At 37.7% G+C, this 19,602-nt stretch overlaps 1 protein-coding gene across 5 annotated transcripts in view; it reads left to right on the plus strand.

The window, feature by feature from the left end:
• The window catches only part of LOC129762868 (calcium/calmodulin-dependent protein kinase type II alpha chain), a 154,059-nt gene that overhangs the window by 48,091 nt on the left and 86,366 nt on the right, over positions 1 to 19,602 (plus strand). Inside the window, exon 1 of one of the 5 annotated variants that reach the window (XM_055761437.1) lies at positions 19,323 to 19,341. The exons of the other annotated variants lie outside the window; for them this stretch is intronic. The gene's annotated coding sequence lies outside the window, so the exon portion shown is untranslated. Of the gene's footprint in view, positions 1 to 19,322; positions 19,342 to 19,602 lie in introns of those variants that run through there. 5 annotated transcript variants of the gene reach the window in all.

A 19,602-nucleotide genomic window follows, 5' to 3' on the forward strand; every position in this document is an offset into this window, starting at 1 on the left:
TCATTTTTATATTTAAATCTACTAAACTTTCATGTTATAAATAATTGAAGAATGAAAACACAGACATTCTTTGAGGTATAGGCTTCATTTTGACATCATTTACAGGTATCGATACAGCCTATAATTGATAATATTAGATATTTGCAAAAAAGTGACAGTCAAAACCAAGGATAAAATGTTTGCGTTAAAAAATCCGTAAAAAAACAAGCATCGTTCATTTATCAGTTTTTGTAGTTTTTTTTAAACTATTTTGTTCGTTGTTTTCATGTTAAGTATTAGAGAATGTATAATACAATAAATGGGTGAGAAAAATATATTTTATGCAGAAATCTTCATTTAATTTTGAAGTAGTGTTCGGAATATGAATCAAGTTTCTACGCATGATTCAAATTCCGAACACTTCATTTTCAAATGTAAATTCACTGAACTTGAATGTAAAAATTAATTGAATAATCAGAACACTGAAATTCTTTGGGTTATAGCCTTCATTTCAAGATCATTTACGGGTATCGATACATCCTATAATTTATAATATTAATCATTCACAAAAATAAAGACAGTCAAAACCGATGATAAAATGTTTGCGTTAGCAAATTCTGTAAAAGAAGCATCGTTAATTTTTCAGTTTTCGTAGTTTTTTCAACTATTTTGTTTGTTTTAATGTAAAGTGCTAGAAATGGTAACAATCTACAATAAATGGATGAAATAAAATGATATTTTATGCAGAAATCTTCATTAAAATTAGTTTTCAGAATATAAATCAAATTTCTACGCATGATTCAAATTGCGAACACTTCATTTTTAAACGTAAATTTACTGAACTTTAATGTTATAAATAATTTAATATTAAAAATCCTGACATTCTTTGAGTTATAGACTTCATTTGTACATCATTTACAGGAACCGATACTGATATAGCGCCCTTTGTCCCGAAACCATGTAAACTATAAGAAACAAATACAAACAATAATTACAAAAGCAAAATCAATTTTTTTTACGTGCATAACATTTTTCCAAAGAAGCCAAGCTTATTGACTTTAATTTGATATATCGATCATATGAATCGGTCCTGTAGGTTAAAAGTTATATTTTTTTTTAATTGCATTTTCACTGTTCGGAATTTGAGACAAAAGTGTTCGGAATATGAGTCATTGACAAAAATGGTATTCGAAATTGATTAAACATGTGATTAAACATATTTTTAGTTTTTCACCATGAATATGTATTTGTAAATCAATTTCATTGTAGTCAAATGAAAAAGAAAGCTCTATTGTATCCAAAAACCAAATTAATTTTACGAAAGAGTGCCATTTTGAGTAATGAGACACTGTTTAATGGCCATCAAAGCTTAAGTGTTCGGAATATGAGACAAAACGGTACTTCCGTTTCCTCTTATTTCCAGCATATTCTGTTTATCAGTATTTGTTTGAAAGGAAACTGCTTGCTATGAGAGTCAGTAAAAAATCGTAATTTTGCTTTCTTCAGTTTTCGAGTGGTGGTTTTCCGCGGTGAAGTTGTTGGAAAAGGTTCAACATTTTCCGGGGACAAAGTGGCCAAAGTAAAATCTATCTGTGCTGTAGACGCAATGTTTTGCAGCATTGTTGTATTACCCGACGAGTCAGTTGCTACCTCTGCTCCAGTAGGTGAAATCATTTGAGCATTAAAAATCCTTGTCCGAAAAAAACATTTCTCGAGAATGGATAGCAACCTGTCATTTTGAATCCAGCTAGGATATTACTCAGATTGAAAGAAGCATCATAAGCCGGTTCAACTATACCTGAAAGGTCGTGTATAGAAATAGTTTTTCCAGGATGGCCAATCGATCTGGGAAACTGAGAGCTAACTGAAACATCCAGCGGTTGTAAGCGATTTGTGACATAAGGTGGAAAAGATACATGAATTGTGCAATTTTCTCAGCAATATTTAATTGTTCCCAAAGTGCAATGACTTTTTGATTGATTTTTGATTTTTTGAAATTGATTCGTTTACGTTGCTTTTTGCTACCCTTTTCAAATGTTCCAGAACATTGAGAAACAGTTTTTCCGTTATGCAACCGTTAGTTGGAAAATTAACAAAGACAATGTACCCAGTTGGCTCACCTGTGAGCTAGAATCATGAAAACGTTCTATTCGAAACTAGTTCGATAGCTCCTTCCATCTCATCTTCTTTCTATTGGTTTTCTTTTTGTAGATTCGAACCATCATTAGGTCTGAGAGTCAGACTTAATTGATGTTTGTTAGTAAACAACAATCAGGCACAAATTTTATGAGGTATTAAACAGTGTCCGAACGTGCCCCGTGAACGATGTCCGATTGTGCCCCACCACCATCCGAAGACAAATCATAATTTTATCTAATAAATAGACCTTTATTTCCCCGTTGTATGCACGTTTTTTCATTTCATATTAGTTACTAACTGAGGTGGTGTACTTAAATTTCTAAATCGTTCACAAAGGAATTAGGGAAATACTTACAACTTCAAGCTCAAAAGTTTCGAAACGTGTTTGAAAAAAGGGCACTGTGTTGTTTTCGTAAGTAATAAACGACCAGGAGATGTCAAACCATATGACAGCTGTTGATGGAAGGGCTGTTAACTTACTTATATTTTTAATTTGGTTGAAAATTGTACCACTTAATTTTTACAAGCGTTGTCCGAAAATACCTCCCTTTCCCCTACGTTATATCGAGGTAAAATGTACGTTATATCGAGGGTACGTTATATCCAAGATTCCCTGTACTACAACAATCACAGTCCTACGTCAAGCTTTCGTCGGTGCTCCTAGACCTAGTCCCAACTATTTTTTTTTGCACCGTAATTGTGGTTTCAATAAGACCATGCAACATGCAACACCGCGCGTGTCAAAATAGATTTGACGGAATACACTATTGGCGAACAAATAATTTCGCCGATTAGTCCCGTGAATTGGACTTCAAAATCATGCGATATAACACCATAGGAGGAGTTATCAATTGTTTACAAAAAATGTAACTTGTCATCTTTTAAGCGCGCGTTCCTTCGATCAATTTTGATTAGTGTTGCCCAATATACGATCATCAACACCATTTAGAGAAAAAATCATAGGAGGTTGTGTTCAAGACACGACCGCATTGTTGGCGTAGAACAACGCTGTAGTTTAATTCAAGTCGCTTGTTTATAACTGCGGATATTATTTTATAATGCTACGAAAATTTTGAAATACCCATTCTACCAGTTTGGTCACCCTTAAATGTTTTTTTTTTATTGTAGAATCATTTGACGATAATTGTTTGATGATTCATTCTTGTGCTCGCAGAACAATACATGCTCGAGATAAGCGCAGCTGTCATCCTTAGTGGAGAGTTTTGCTACTGGCAAGCGGAATCAAATCACATACAAAATTCCAGGACGTCATTTACTTTCTTGGTGACTAAATAAGCGGATGTCAATGTCTAAATAAGCGGATGGCAATGTCAAAGGCACCAACGAAGCCTTTATGATGACAGAAAACAAACAATGTTAACTGCTTGGAAAAAGGCTGAATATTTGCCTCAGCAGAGATTCATTACCAATACCCTAGCGTAAATATTTCTCTCCCGCTTACTTTCCTGCTTGTTTATATTTATCATAACGACTGATTTGCAACACCAAACAATCATCAATCATAGCATAAAAAATTAGGCGATTGTTGCAATGTTACAAGGCTACTGCACACGGGAGCAGATACAAATGGGGTTTCAGCGTAGCGCTATTTTTACGTACGGGTAATGAAGCACGCACGTACGCACACAAATATCCATATACCGATGGCTTGGAGCAACTCAATATACACACACTTACTCCGTTTTGTGCTCTTCTCAACAGAAGCCCTTTCTGTTAATTTTGCCAGTCTAGATTAGCTTAGCTGCTTGCTTGATATTTCTCCACACAATTGTGTAGCTCAGAACCGTAATACAATGGTTTCAGTTTGATGCAATGATTGCAATTCCAGAGACATCAGCGAGTTAGTAATTTGGTCACGTCCACAGCACAATCCGAAACGAAGACATGTGATGACGCAGAACAAGGAAGAACAAGCGATATTCATTGCGTTGAATACAGAACGATACTGAAAGTTTGCCTTCCTTTCTTGCTTGAGACTTTAAACTTCTTCAGTTCATTCGTCTCTAACCTTCAAAAAGCCTCTTGGAAAACATTACTTTATCCATAATATTACTCCTCCGTCCCCATTGCTTTGAGAAAGGCATTCGATCCCTCGCCGTCCAGTTCGCCCAGCAACGATGTTGTTCAGTCGATTTCCTCACGAAGAATGAAAGATTGCCTCAGCGAGATCCACTGTTTATACTCTAGGCAAATATTCCCCTTCGTTCTTTTTCTTTTCCTTTGTTAACGGAGACATTACCATTACGATTTTCCCTTTGTTGCTCGTCGAGAAGTTGCTCGTTACTGACAGCTCTGTTCGGAAAAGCACACAAACGGACAGAACAAGTGTATAACGAAATGGGAATGCTTCCAATTTTCATCAGTTTAAACCATATACAGACTATGGAATTGTAATGTATAGCATATCAAACAAATCTTAGGGAATTTCCGATTCGTTTGGTATGTAAATCGTCAAAATCCGTTCGCGGCAAAAATAGTTATTAACGTTAACTTTATTTCATAAAAACGGTACCTGTTTTCTGATTTGGCACCCTTAATGAAAAAAGTAGTTCTACGTCAGAAAATGCTGATACTTTTTATTCGATCTAATATATCAAATGGAATGAATTGCATGCCAATTAATTCTACCTCACTCTCGATCTTTTATAAAAATAGAAAAAGGAACAACTGTTTACAAGTGACAACCCACTTCCATCTCATTTGAATGCGTCTAATGCGGCATGATTGAATACGCAATGTAATCACTGAATTATTTGCGTTGGCCACCCTTTTCAACTCGCTTTCTTCCCAACTGAATCTAGCTGGTGCTTCAAATCTTGGTGAAAGAGAAGAAACCCTCCATAATCTTCCATTAGAAAATTTATCAATACCTGTTCGCAATCATTATTTACGAACCGTGAAAAATCATTAAAAAAAAGGTTTCCTCCCAATAAAAGCACCCTGTGTGAAGCCAGAAGCGCGCTTTCGAAGAAACAACATCAAACACAAAACCAGGAACGCCGCTTCAAGCATCACAGAAACACAGCTCACCGCCCGCAGCCACCCCGCGGCGTCATGATTTATGAGTATCGCGAGAATAAATTAGAGCTATAACTCAGCGTTTACAACGCATCTGAATCAATACACAATCGGGTGGAATCGGTGGGAAAATGAGAGACCGATTTCGTCGCCACTGTCGTCTTGCTGCAGTAAGGAAAATCAACAAACCCGAACACGAAACAAAAATCAATGTCACCATATGAAACATACCCCCAAAAATATTTTCCATTTGCAAGGAACTACACACATACCACACACGCACACACACAGACAACGGGGCAGACAGACGAGATGACTGAGCGACTCGAGCGACTGTCTCTAACCTTTCTCCCGCTTATGAATAAAATATTACAATTATCTACTCTTTTTTTTTCAATTTTCCTGTTTCCCACCGAAAACGCGGGTCGTTTCATACGAGGAGAGCGAACCTCCCGTGCGAACGCGTTCAACGCTGGTTAAATCAATATCTTCGTTATAGATCATATTTAGAATTCATGTAGCTGTGTAATTATATGCCATTCTATCAAATATTCAGTAGCAGAAGCAGCAGCAACGCTCTCGACTGCCTCGATCTATCCAATCAGCGGCAGTCAGCAGTCGGTGTGGTTCGGAGGGGCCCACAGTCATGTCCTGAACTCGAGCAAGCGTGCGCATATCTCCAGTCTGGCGTCCACCCACCACCACCCACTCTGCCCACGCTTCCCACTTGACTATCGAATATCAAACGTAACGGGAAACCCATCAACGTGACTGGTGACTGGAATGGTGAGTGGAGCAACATGAAATTCGATCGTCGTCGGGTGGATGGAAAATGGAATTTGTGGAAACTCGATAGAGTTGATTCGGGAGACGAAGAAGTTGGATATTAAAACTTTCCTCGAGGAAAACCGAGAAACAAAAATAAAAGAATACCCTTGAAGTCGTAGGTCACATGCGCTCATACGCGAATGTGGGTATTGACATAAAAAAAGGAATGAATCTTGAGTTTATCTTATGCATGACGAGTATTTACCAATTATTTTCTAAATTGGATTGAAATTGGATTGATTTAAAAATACGTTGAAATAACTGTTTCGAAAATTGTTAAAATACTTGAATATTTCCCTTTGGCATTTACCAAAAAAAATATTCAGCACATTTTTTAACATCCTCATGCATTGCATTGAATGAATTTAAAGGATTCATATAGGAGAGCTAAATAAGAGAAACTTTGCAAATAACCACACATCAAAGGTAAAAAAAATTGTTTACGCTCTCTGTTCTAGTATCAGAAAAAAGTTCTCTACTTATAAGATCCATTTTCATTTAAAAAAAAAATGTAATATTCTCTTGTATTGTTGTAACAGCACCATTGGTTATATGGATAGCGCGGATGTGTAAAGTAGGCTTACACCCCAGCACGCCTTGGTTCGATCCCTGCTTGGCATCGTTTGAGAATTTTTTTGGATACAATTCCAAGCTGACATTCAGTCTGAGGGAATGAGAGTTCTACTCTACACATACAAACATTTCAACATAAGGTCCTTTATTTGTGCATTTCACGCTTCAACTACAAGAAAAAAAATCATTTTTTTCTGCCATCGTTAGTTCGGGTATACAATCAACGAAACAAAAAAAGTACCATCACGCGTTTTGCACTACCCACATAATAAAAGAAGCATTCAGATACTTTTTTTGTATAGTGTGTGGAAAAGTGTTCAAGAATTTACCAAGGTAAACTAGCTCTGGCCATTCGGACCATTCATATTGCGTTTTTGGCGATTTCATCCAAAATTCCCTGTATATCTGATTTTGCATCACAGCTTACTTTTGTCCTGTTTATCATCTTTTGTCAACATTATGATGGTTGTTCTGTGGACTGTTTACATTCAATTCCAACATTTCCAAAAAATCAGTGCGAAATATAAATAGCACCATCCTGTAATAAATTCACCCTGGTCGTCATTTGACAAGTGTTTGTTATGGTTTTCAAACTAGTCGAAGTTGTGCTCAAAGTGGATTCGTTTGGTAGTGAGATCAAAGTTTTTCTATATTATTTAGACATCATGGGTCGATCAAAGCATCTTAGGTTCGAGGAAATGATGAAAATCAAAGCCTACAACGATGCAGTCCTCTCTAACAGAGAAAATTGATTCGCAAGAACATTTCCTGAACCGAGGAATGGAACAACGTGCTCTTTTCGGATAAAAAAAAGTTTAACGTTGATGGACCAGATGGCTGGCAGTACTACTGGCACGATTTGCGCAAAGCTCCGGTTGTTAAGATGAGCAGGAACTTTGGTGGAGGATCACTAATGGTTTGGGGTGCATTTTCCTTCAAAGGAAAACTTCCATTGGCGTGGATAACGACAAAAATGGAGTCTGAAGATTACGTAGAAATGCAGGAGACAAGTTTGATTGAACATGGTGAGGCATTGATGGGTCCTGATTTTGTGTTCCAGCAAGACAGTGCTGCAATCCACAACTCAAAACTGACAAAAGCGTGGTTTTCTGATGGAAATATCGAAGTTCTTGATTGGCCAGCCTGTTCTCCGGATTTGAACCCCATCGAAAACCTTTGGTCGCGCCGTGTTTACGAGGATGGCAAGCAATTTGACAACGTTAACATGCTCAAATGTCGAACTAGAGAGTTTTGGCAGCAAATCGATCAGTATACCATCGAGAAGCTGATTTTGTCCATGAAATCACGATTGATTGATGTTATTCGAAACAATGGATCATATACACCTGAGAGAGAGGAGCCAGCTCGCGTTTGTTGTGATCACACTTATGTCAGCGCGAACCAGTCACGGTGAACCAAGGGGAAGTATTGAAATATGTAGAAAATTTCAACACGACATTTTTTTGCAAGACGTTTTATGTGAAAATAATGTTGACGTCGGACTACATCTTTCATTTCTATACTGGGGTGTAAGTTCAAAGCTTCGAGAACGAGAGTGTTACATTGGAGAAACAGGATTTTGAGCAATAAACCCTCTTCGCCGGATGAAAAAAAATGGTATGATAACCGCTTCATTCAAAAGACAAAATGTCTACGCGTTATATGTGTGTTACTTATTGATCCAAAAACTTGTTTCAACAGCTCAAAAATTGTTTTGAAAGCTAGCTATTGAAATCACAAAAATCTGTATATAAGTAGATGCCAGCTCCACTCAATTATAATCGTACAGCGGTTAGATCATTTTGGAACAGTTACTGCTGCAAAAAACAAAAACAAACTTGCTGCTGTGAAGAAGGCGACCAGCAAGAAGAAAGCTGCTGCTACTGCTGGTGTGGCTGCCCGAAAGCAAAATACTGCGGTCAAATATATTCTTTTTGTAATTTCTTCGATTAAGTGCGATCAACGTAAGATTACATCTTTCGAGCACTTATTAGGAGTACAATGAATCTTGAGAAAGACAATTCATTCCTGCTCGACACTCGCACAAAAAATGTTCACTCATCAATGTCACAAACGGGAAGTGGGTGTTGTGAGGGAGGGCAGAGTGAGCGCAACATTTACGCAGACTGATTGGAAGCGACAGATATGTTGTATATGGGAAGTGGTATACAAATTATATCACACATAAAGGGGAGAAAGAATCTTGACCCTTTTAGTTTTTTGGACAAGACTATTGGTTCACCTTCACTATCGGTCAATTCGATTGGATCTTCAGTGATACTATTGCCTTGAATAAACCTGCATGTCAAATTTAAATATTGCATATGAATGGTCCATCAGTGATGGGCAGGAATATCATGGCAAAGATGACGAGAGACTGGTAGTATAATTCTCATCTTCATCCGAATGCCTATTAAAAAATGCAGACACAGCATCCTTTTTAGTCAACCTAGTATTATTTCCATCGGACACAAACAAAATTCCCTCAAAATGCACCTGAGAGAAATCAATGTTGGCTATTTCCATTGGAAGATTAGCTCTTATTTTATTTATTTTTTTTTGTCTGTATTATAGTGATTTTCAACTCATTTGGCTGGTTCGTCACTTTTACTTCCATTTTTGGAAGAATGTCGGGAGTGAGAATTGAACTCGTGACCTTCAGCGTGAGAGGCATGGATGTTACCACTACGCCAGATCGCCTCCCTTCTCTTATTTTATGTATTCCACATACACACAGGTTTTTTTTTACGCGGGGGATACGTATCTCGTAAAAAAACCGCGTTAATTGGAAAATCCGCGTAAAAAAAACCGCGTAAAAAAACCTGGAAGAACGCTGCATATTCAAATTGCATCGGAGATAGACAATCATCGCCCACATTGCAAAAATCGATTCGTCGAGCTTGCAGCAATAGATCAACCTGGAACCAGTGAAAGAATACAAGAATTCGCGAAAACTGAATGAACGATCGGAAAAAGTCACAAATGGGCCCAAAACACCCATAAATTCACACAAGATCTCCACCAACAAACAAATCATAAAAGTCCTTCTTCTAATTTCGGATTTTGTTTTAGAAATCATCGAAATAATTCTTTAGGACAACTATATCGAAATTATCAAAAGTAAAAAATGTTTGAATGGGCCGATGCCGCTAGAAGCCATGATGTGGGCTGACCTGGTACATCTTTTATTATTTCCTACATGATCAGTGTTCAAATTTTTACCCCCCATATATTCCTGTTGGACGTAGTCCTATGTCAAAAATCTAATCGGGGATAAAACGCACAAATGTACTCACTAACAAAACTTCACGTCAAGTTTGAACACTTTTCTCATAAATGAATGACAACAACTTGCTTGATTGAAATTGTCAGTTTGGAATTTTCTTGATGAGAATGCGTAAATATAATAAGAAGAAAACAAACTATCTGTCATTCAGCTGGCTCCTCTCTCTCAGATATACACATTACTAAATACGCCTACTTGATGTAATTTGAGAAATAAAATGTGATTTTTGCAACAAAAAGAAATGGTGCTATTTTTATTTCGCATACTTTTGTTTAGCTTTCAGTAGCTAAAATGTAAACGGTCCTACAAACAAAACTTAATTTATGGTGGATTGAACCCTAATGTTTTTTTGAATCATGCTGGAAAGAATCTTAGAAATTGTGGTCAATCAGACAGCTTTTAAAACGAAAAAAGTGGTACTATTTTTGTTGGGATGTATGCCCTAAACGCACACCATGAGTTTCGAGGGTTTGGCAGACGTACTCCCACTAAAAGATCGCTTCGACTTATTATCTCTTCGGTTCCTCATCCGGTATTAGGTTATGAACCCATTGGTGATCGAGAATTTTAACCAGCTGATCGAGCTAAACTTTCACTCTGGATTCTTGAGTTCATACCATGAATTCACCCTCATGCAGGTTGGTCTTTCTTCGTATATTCCCAACCGTGTTTGTTTTCCTAACTACATCAGTTTTTCTGTGCCAAAAATAGTCCAAGTAATTGGATTTAGTTTGATATATCGATCATCTTAATCGGGCTAGTAGTTCATAGGTTATGAATTTGCGAAAAAAGTCATTTTTGGCAAAAAAGGCGAAAAATTTTATTTTTCGAACCACCGGATCATGGAACACCCTAATGAAAAAACAAAAAAATACGAGTCTGATATTTTGCGATAAAGAACATATCTACCACACTTTTCATGAAAATCTGAGAACCACTATATCGGTTCATTTCATATCTGCAATATGTATCTTAATCCGAAATTCAAATTCTGCAATCTGCAAAATGAATTTTGATATGTAAATCTGAGAATTGAATCTGAAGAAAAGATATAAATCCAGGAATGAATTTTTATATGTGAATCTGAGAATTGAATCCGAAGAAACGATATAAATCCAGGAATCAGAGAGCTCGATTTTCCTCTTTGCGAATGCTACCGAAACACGCACAATCGCAACCCTTTTATTTAGTTAGAAGTGTGGGCTGTTTCCACTACATCATGAGACGTTTTCTTATTTGCGCCAACAAATCCTCTTTCCACGCGCGAACCCTTATTTTTGTTTCTCCGGAGCGACTGGACTTTGAACCGGACCCAAAAGTTTCCTTTGTAAGTCCCTTTTATTTTTCAATTTCGGTCCGTTCACCTCTCGGTCCGGTCATTCCCTGGCATTCCGTACATACCGTACTCAAAAGCCGAATTTTCAATTCTTGGACCTTTTTCTCGCCACTCCACCTGAATGTCGGGACGGTATAAGTTATAAGGCTTGAAGCGATGAAAATTCATGCAACCTTACGCTTAGTTATTCCCTCTCGACTTGGATTTGCAAAAATCCGCGAATCAAAACGCGCGTATTTTGTATGTATCAGAGATATGAAATCTTGAGTTCAACTGTATTCATGATTTTGGTTTATACCTAAATTTTTTATACACGTAAAATATTAGAAAATACTCACTTGCACTCACATTGTCGTTTTTTTTCGAAGTTTCTCTTCAATCTTTAGAGTGCGTATGAAACGATTCGGTTATCTTTCGATTTGAAACGTCTGTTCTTACTCGGTGGTTCGCAATTTCGCAAATAATGAAAAAAGTTTGAATTGATTGACTTTAGACACGTCGTTGAAAAACACAGTTTTCCGTTTTGCAACATTTCAGCTTAAACGGTTTTCCGCAAAGAGAAGTATTGCCTCTCTCTGGATGTTGTTAATAAATGGATTCTTCATTGGTATTCAGCCAAAAAAAATCATTCTCTCACAAAAATCACTGAACGGTTCTGGAACTTACGTTCAAGCCTGATTTTTGCTTGATTTCGGATCCTGATGCAAAACAATCGTTTTGGGAAACAGCGTATGATTAACCGATCCATTCTCGATGTAGTGTTCCTCGTACGACCTAGACGGCTAGTCGTTCCAACCAATCTCTGCACACTGTTGTCATTCTGCTTTAACAAACGAGAAATTATCGTCTTCTGAATCGACTCAATTTTTTTCTGGATCAAATCACTACTGTAAACATTGCGTGACATTATGTTTATGTTTGCGAACCACGCCGACTGCTTAGGGGTTTAAGGCGAAGAACATTTATATTGGCAAACAAAATATGGTACCGCCATTATTTGCATTTGCATTGCGTTAAACCGTTTAATGATCGAAAAAGAGTATGATTATAGTTGAGTTTAGAAAGAACTGTTATAGCATTGAAGATAAAACAGACTCTTTTGGCTTTGAACAATCGAAGGAAGTACACGCAGCTTTTTTACTTCGCGAAAGGAATTATGGTGGACGAACCTCTCGCCTATTCAAATAAATTTGGAATTGTTAAAGGAAATGTACTAGTGAATTAAATTATTGAAACACACACTGTCTATGTTAGTAATATGTAACCGATTACTCGCGGTCGGCTCGAGGTTAGTATTACAAGTGTTCTCGTAATTGGGATGTTGCTGTCTCCAATGCTCTGTACGTGTGCCCGACACGGGATACTTCCTATTTGGATGCAGCTGACCATTAATCAGCAACGCCCCCCTAGTATGTACCCCATATCTATCGTGGTGCGTCTTCTCGACTCGAGGAATCCAGGATAGAATGGTCACTAACCGGCGCAATCATCAGCTCGTGTAGAGTTGTCATGAGCGGTACAACCTTTGGCTCTTGTTGAATCATCAGTGGACTGCACAACCTTCGGCCCGTGTATCTGTAAAGAGTGTGTGTATGTATTGCCGCGACTAAGTAAAATTTTATCGATCGGATAGGAGGGATATAAAACGGGGACACAACGAAGGAAACATCATTAAACGTTGACATCGGCGTTTCTGAGGAACAGGTATAGATGAAGCAGAAGATCAGGATCCCGGCTACCTAAGATATCCCGGACGGGGATATCCGATTGTCTGCCTTTTGCTCTCAGTGCTCTAGAGAGCCGAGAGCGAGCAGCATGGAACCGGATATACGATCAGACAACATGCTCGATGTCGTGGTAGCCATCGCCACAATCACAAAGATTGTTTGCTGCGAGCCCAATGCGATAGAGATGCGCGTTTAGGTTGTAGTGATTGGACATGAGCCGAGATATCACGCGAATGAAATCACGACCTACATTCAATCCCTTAAACCAAGCACTCGTCGAAACCTTAGGGATAATCGTGTGTAACCAACGACCGAACTCATCTTCACTCCACATGCGCTGCCAACTAACGAGTGTGTCCTGACGAGGAATGTGAAAATATTCATTATAGGCAATTTGCCTTTCAAAAAGTGTGCCTTCTGAAGCGCCCACCTTAGCTAGCTGTCGTAACCACTCCACGCCGTTTAAATCAACCGCTCGTCACAACAATAATCCAGAGACTGACTTCCAAATTCACTTCACAACTCATTCTCGAGAGATCGTCAAGTCCTCGTGTACCTCTCGATTTTTTCGCTGTACCTCATGTATGTCATACAGAAGAGAGGAGAGTGCGTTCGTTTGACACTCCCGATTCGCAATCTCATTAACGTTTCCGTTTTTATTTAGCAGCATTATACACCCTCAAATTCATATTCGCTATAACAGATAGTTTTAGGTTACTCCGATCTCTCAGAGCATATCAACAAATAATTCAAAGCTCCTGAACAGATGAAGCACTTGTTATTAGTTATTATTATTTTGTTGCTACATCGAATGAATTTTATAATATCTATGTACTGTTTTCATAACACCAATCCTATCTCCCACATTACTCCCCGTCTCTATCGTTCTACACGTTAAGCGCATTATCATCATCATATTTCTCATATGAATTTCTTTGCAGACGGCAATTATTTCACTGTCGACACATTCAAATTTTTAAAATTTATTATTGATCTATATTTATTCAAAACTGTTTTGGCCATTCTGTTAATAACCAATTAATTAAATAGATTCACAAAACCACATGTTTATCATATAAAACATGATTCTCTCACACCGCAGCATAATCAATTTAATAAAAGTAATATTTTCGATTATATCAAGAAAATATTTCTATTTACAATCATTATGTACTTTTCCAGTACTTGATCGAATTCGTGATAAAACAAATATATAATCTACTTTAACATTCTGTTTGTCCTGTTTTCATGGCAGAATTGCTTGAAAATGACATAATCGAAATAATAAATCACATGTACTGTTAGATAACCAAATATCATTGAATTATTATCATCATCCAGCTTTGGATTTCCAGCTATTGTCAAGACGGATACGCAAAACAGCACAAATCCAATTTCTAATTGAATTTAATTTGTCCCCATAACGCCGAAGAAATGATAAATTCGAAATATCAAATCTAAAACAATCTGCCTTTTAAGAAGCTCTCAAAAGCAAAAGTCTTGATCTTCGAAGAAGTAAAGTGTATATCACGCTATATAATTTAATGTCGATTTTTTTTCATGAAATTGCCACCGTCGACTATTCAAGAATTATAATTGGTTTTTTTTATTACCGGTGACTTTCGATTCTAATAACGTTGACATCGTGCCTTCTTGAAGCTCCATACTCAGATAATTATACATGATCAATTCAGCACACAACCGCACATAACCGACGAAATCACTTTCGCTTTATAGTTTAACAAAACATTTTTTTTTAAATATTTTTTTTGTTAAACACCCATGTGGTAAATATGCATTCACTTATAATCACCATACCATAACGCTACCGAAACTATGTTTGTTGCTTGACCCGCTTTTTTTTGTTATCCCCACACCAATAATTATACCACACGATCATATTTTTTTTTACATTTTTTTTAAATTATTCATCGATTGATCTACAATTTACTTCATTCTACTTCGTTATTATTAGCTTATATGAACAATTCGATTTTCAGTGTTGTCCTATTTTTTTGTCCCATTATCTCCACTTTTCTTCCCAATGAAACCGTATCATTGAAAGAACCATCCTCCGATTTCGTCTGCGTATAATAAAGAAATCTCTTGAACAAGTCTGACAAAACTACATCATCTCTTAATTATCCAATCGATTTTCTAAATGAACTTTCAAGACAACGACTTCCATTTATTATGTCCCATGATTTTCAACATGGCCAACATTTCCTTTATTTACATACATGGCCAATAGGTGAACCTATCCCACGACTTTCATGGCCGACGAATTAATTTTCGTCCCACGACTACCTTTTGCATGGCCGATAGGTCCTACCTATCCCACGACTTTCATGGCCAACGAAATCTTATTCGTCCCACGACTTGCATGGCCAACGAAATCTTATTCGTCCCACGACTTAAATTAAATTATGTCCCACGTTTTCAAAATGGCCGACATTTCCTTCATTTAGATGCATGGCCAATAGGTAAACCTATTCCACGACTTTCATGGCCGACGAATTAATTTTCGTCCCACGATTACATTTTGCATGGCCAATAGGTCATGCCTATCCCACGACCTTCATGGCCAACGAAATCTTATTCGTCCCACGACTTCAATCAAATTATGTCCCACGTTTTCAACATGGCCGACGTTTTCTTCATTTAGATGCATGGCCAATAGGTAAACCTATCCCACGACTTCCATGGCCAACGAAAAACGATTTCCGTTCCACGATTTCTTTTATTTTTTTCCATTGTCCCACGATTTCTAACATGGCCGACAACCAATGTACTTTTCATGGGTGACGAAACAAATTTCCGTCCCACGATTTCAATTTATCCTTTTATTTTATTTGTCATTTCAATTTCACTCAATTTCAAATTCACTGCATAGCCAATAGGTACCATGACCGACGAATAAAATGTTTATCTCACGATCTAGAATTCTATCCACTTTCTTTCCGAGCTCCATTTTATTTTCATTGCACTAATTTTCACTTAAGGCTGCTACCGACTGCGCCATTGTCGTAACCACTCCACGCCGTTTAAATCAACCGCTCGTCACAACAATAATCCAGAGACTGACTTCCAAATTCACTTCACAACTCATTCTCGAGAGATCGTCAAGTCCTCGTGTACCTCTCGATTTTTTCGCTGTACCTCATGTATGTCATACAGAAGAGAGGAGAATGCGTTCGTTTGACACTCCCGATTCGCAATCTCATTAACGTTTCCGTTTTTATTTAGCAGCATTATACACCCTCAAATTCATATTCGCTATAACAGAGAGTTTTAGGTTACTCCGATCTCTCAGAGCATATCAACAAATAATTCAAAGCTCCTGAACAGATGAAGCACTTGTTATTAATTATTATAATTTTGTTGCTACATCGAATGAATTTTATTATATCTATGTACTGTTTTCATAACACCAATCCTATCTCCCACACTAGCGAGTCCGCTTTCTCATTCCCCGGAATCGAGCAATGAGAGGGAACCCATGCTAAGGTAATCTTGAATAATTTTTCGACCAAAACACTCAATAGATGTCTTATTCTTGTTAGGAAATAAGATGAGCGTTTATCAACTTTCATTGAGCGGATTGCCTCTATTGAGCTGAGACTGTCTGAAAAAATAAAATAATGGTCGATGGGCAGTGTTTCAATGATCCCTAGAGCATAGTATATCGCACCCATTTCTGCGACATACACGGAACAAGGATCTTTGAGTTTGAAAGAGGCACTGGAATTTTCATTGAAGATGCCGAAGCCATCAAACTGGAATCAAACTTAGCATATAGAGGTTTTAAGGATCGATAAACTTTTCTATGGTAGTTCGACACTCCTCCTCTCTCTCCCATACAAATGAAACACAAATTTCTGCATAAATCGAGAACTAATCAAGAAAATTGAGTCATATTTGGCATGCGGAGGTTTTAGGGGGCACGAAACGTTTCTGTGGTGGTTCGACACTCCTCCCCCTCTCTAAGGGCATGGGGGCTGCCATACTTCTGCACAACTCGAAAACTAATCAAGCAAATGGATCCCAATGTGGTATGTGAAGTTTTTAGGGGACACGAAACGTTTCTATAGTGAATAGAGACTCCTCCCTCTCTCAAAGGGGGGTGGTCTGCATAACTCGAGAACTAATCACGCATGTTGAACCAAAATTTGCATATGGATGTTTTAGGGAGCAATGAATGTTTCTATGGTGGTTCGACACACCTACCCCCTCTCTAAGGACGTGGGGGCTGCACACAAATGAAACACAAACTTCTGCATAATTCGAGAACTAATAAAGCAAATGGCGCCAAATTTGGGATGTGAGGGTTTTTGGATACTAGGTATGAACCGTGCTCTGGAATGGAGAGGGGGTCCCATAAAAATAATACACACATTTCAACCAAACATGACGATTGAAAATTTTCGGAAAACTATGAAGCAAAATGGGAAAATTCGAAAAATTCAATTCGCTAACGAAATTCATCTTCGTTCGGATGTGTTGATAAGAGCAAAACACGAGAAAGGAATTGTCTGATTCAGGGCTGTCTTTATTCTATCTTATTTTCTGTATCAAACATTTATTCCATGTTTCATTCCATGTTATTTGCAAGTGGTTGAAAAATCTTGAATGAGAATAGTATCTGAAAATAGTTTGATATTATAATGACGAGTTTTGGTAGAAATACTAGGAATTTTATAGTAAAAGAAGTTTTAAAGGGTAGATTAGAAGATCAATCAATGAACAGTTCTGCTATTGAACCCATGAATGTGTGCTTAGCAAGAAAACGTGAATGTGATAACGAAAAAATAAATTTTGGGTGGGACGAAGTTTGCCGGGTCAGCTGGTTAAATATAAACACAAATATTGACGTCACGATGTAAAAAATAGTTATGGCAGCGCATCCTATATCGCTCGTAACACCACCATATTCATTATCTTCATTTCAAGGACATTGGGGTTTAACAATGAAGAAAAAAAATCAAAATCTGAGAATGATCTACAAGTTTAACAAGTTTTCAAGTTAAACAGTTGTTATTCAGCAGAATTTTCCGATCTGATCACAGCTACACACCGCTCTGTTTACCACCTTGACAGCTACTGAACTTTTGTCACCCGCTGTTCATTATCATTTATATTTACAGTGCAGTGTTGCCAAGATAATTGAAACAATATTTTTCTATATATTTATGGATGATCTCAGTTGCTCGACACTGTACGATTATTATCTGTGATTCAAACACTTGGTCTGAAAATGGAATCTGACTGCGGAATAGAAATCTCAATCTTGTGTTCAAATACAGTAGAGTATCTTTAAGCAAGATGTGAAAATTAGAATTATTTATGCTATCATAAAATCTGATAACTGGAATTCTAATCTGGAGAAACGCTAGGTATAGTGACGAATCTTCAAACAATCCCTTGGCAAATCGCTCATCGAAAAGTTCCACTCTAATGAATATGGAAAACTGTTACAAATGGATGAAAGGTTATCTTTATTTGAAAACACAAAGGTTTTTCAAATCATGTCAACATAATTCAAACGCTTCTTCGCTTGTACTTGCAGTATTGAACATCAAATGGTCTTCCCGCTCTGAACCATTGACGCCTGTTAAGGATTAAACGACGATGGGCACGGATAAATAGAACAATTCCCCTGACTTGAACTCCATCCACCTGGGAGGAAACCGGAATACCGACTTGATCCAATTTAAATTGAAAATTTCCAACTACAACGCGGTGACAGTTACAGCCGGGGATTAACATCGCAAAGCGGGCTCCTCTCATTCGTCTCGGGTATCGTCTTTCCAAGGCCACACCCAAAGCCTCTCGTGGATCGATATGTTCCACTTGTTTTCCCCGGTTGTGTGATAAAATCAGAACCCTTCGGTCGCGTCTCTGCTGCTAGCGGCTCTAGAATTTCATTTCTGTCCGTGGTGCGAAAAACTTTAACCGATGTCATAATTTACAATATAATAGCACACAGACGCCGGTCGGAGAAAGGGCTTTTCTTCGCCCAACAAATAATCCGCACATAACAGCGAGGCGCAACAACAACCAATAACAAAAAAAAAAAGAGATAAACTCAGCGGTTTTCAACTAATGAAAATGTGTTGTTTTAGGCTCCATTTTCGTGCTCTGCGCTCTGGTAATTCTCATCCCCGGAAATTTAGGGCGAATAACATAAAAATGAGAGCCGGCCAAGAGACGACGATGAAGAAAACAGCGCACGTATTATTGCATTTATATCCTTATCCCTCGAAATGGATTTATAAATTAGTTTGCTTGTTGTGTAGTTTTTATACTCGATGGGATTATGTTTCGTTCGTTTTGAACATTACTTGTTATGTTGATATTATAACGCAAATTTTTCTCCGCTTTTTCATTGTAGGTAACTTATTTGAGCCACTGAATGATATTCTCGAGCAATTCTGGTAAGTGGGATATAAAAATGACGTTCCATTAAATTGTTGATAATTTCGGTTGAAGTGTTTATTATGACTTACGCAATGCAGCAGCAATACTATTGTTTCCTCCCGCTAGCAGTTCCCTTTCCCGCATCGGCTGTGCGGGCTGCTCTTATGTCGAAAGCACCATTTCCTGTTCCGTCGGAAGAAACGGTTCCCTTAAAAGGCTTCTTCGTCTTGACGGGCAGCCGCACCACCGTTCACCTGCTGTTCAGGCTGCTTTTGCGT

Source organism: Toxorhynchites rutilus, chromosome 1 (genome assembly GCF_029784135.1).
Source record: "Toxorhynchites rutilus septentrionalis strain SRP chromosome 1, ASM2978413v1, whole genome shotgun sequence".
Lineage (NCBI taxonomy): Eukaryota > Metazoa > Arthropoda > Insecta > Diptera > Culicidae > Toxorhynchites > Toxorhynchites rutilus.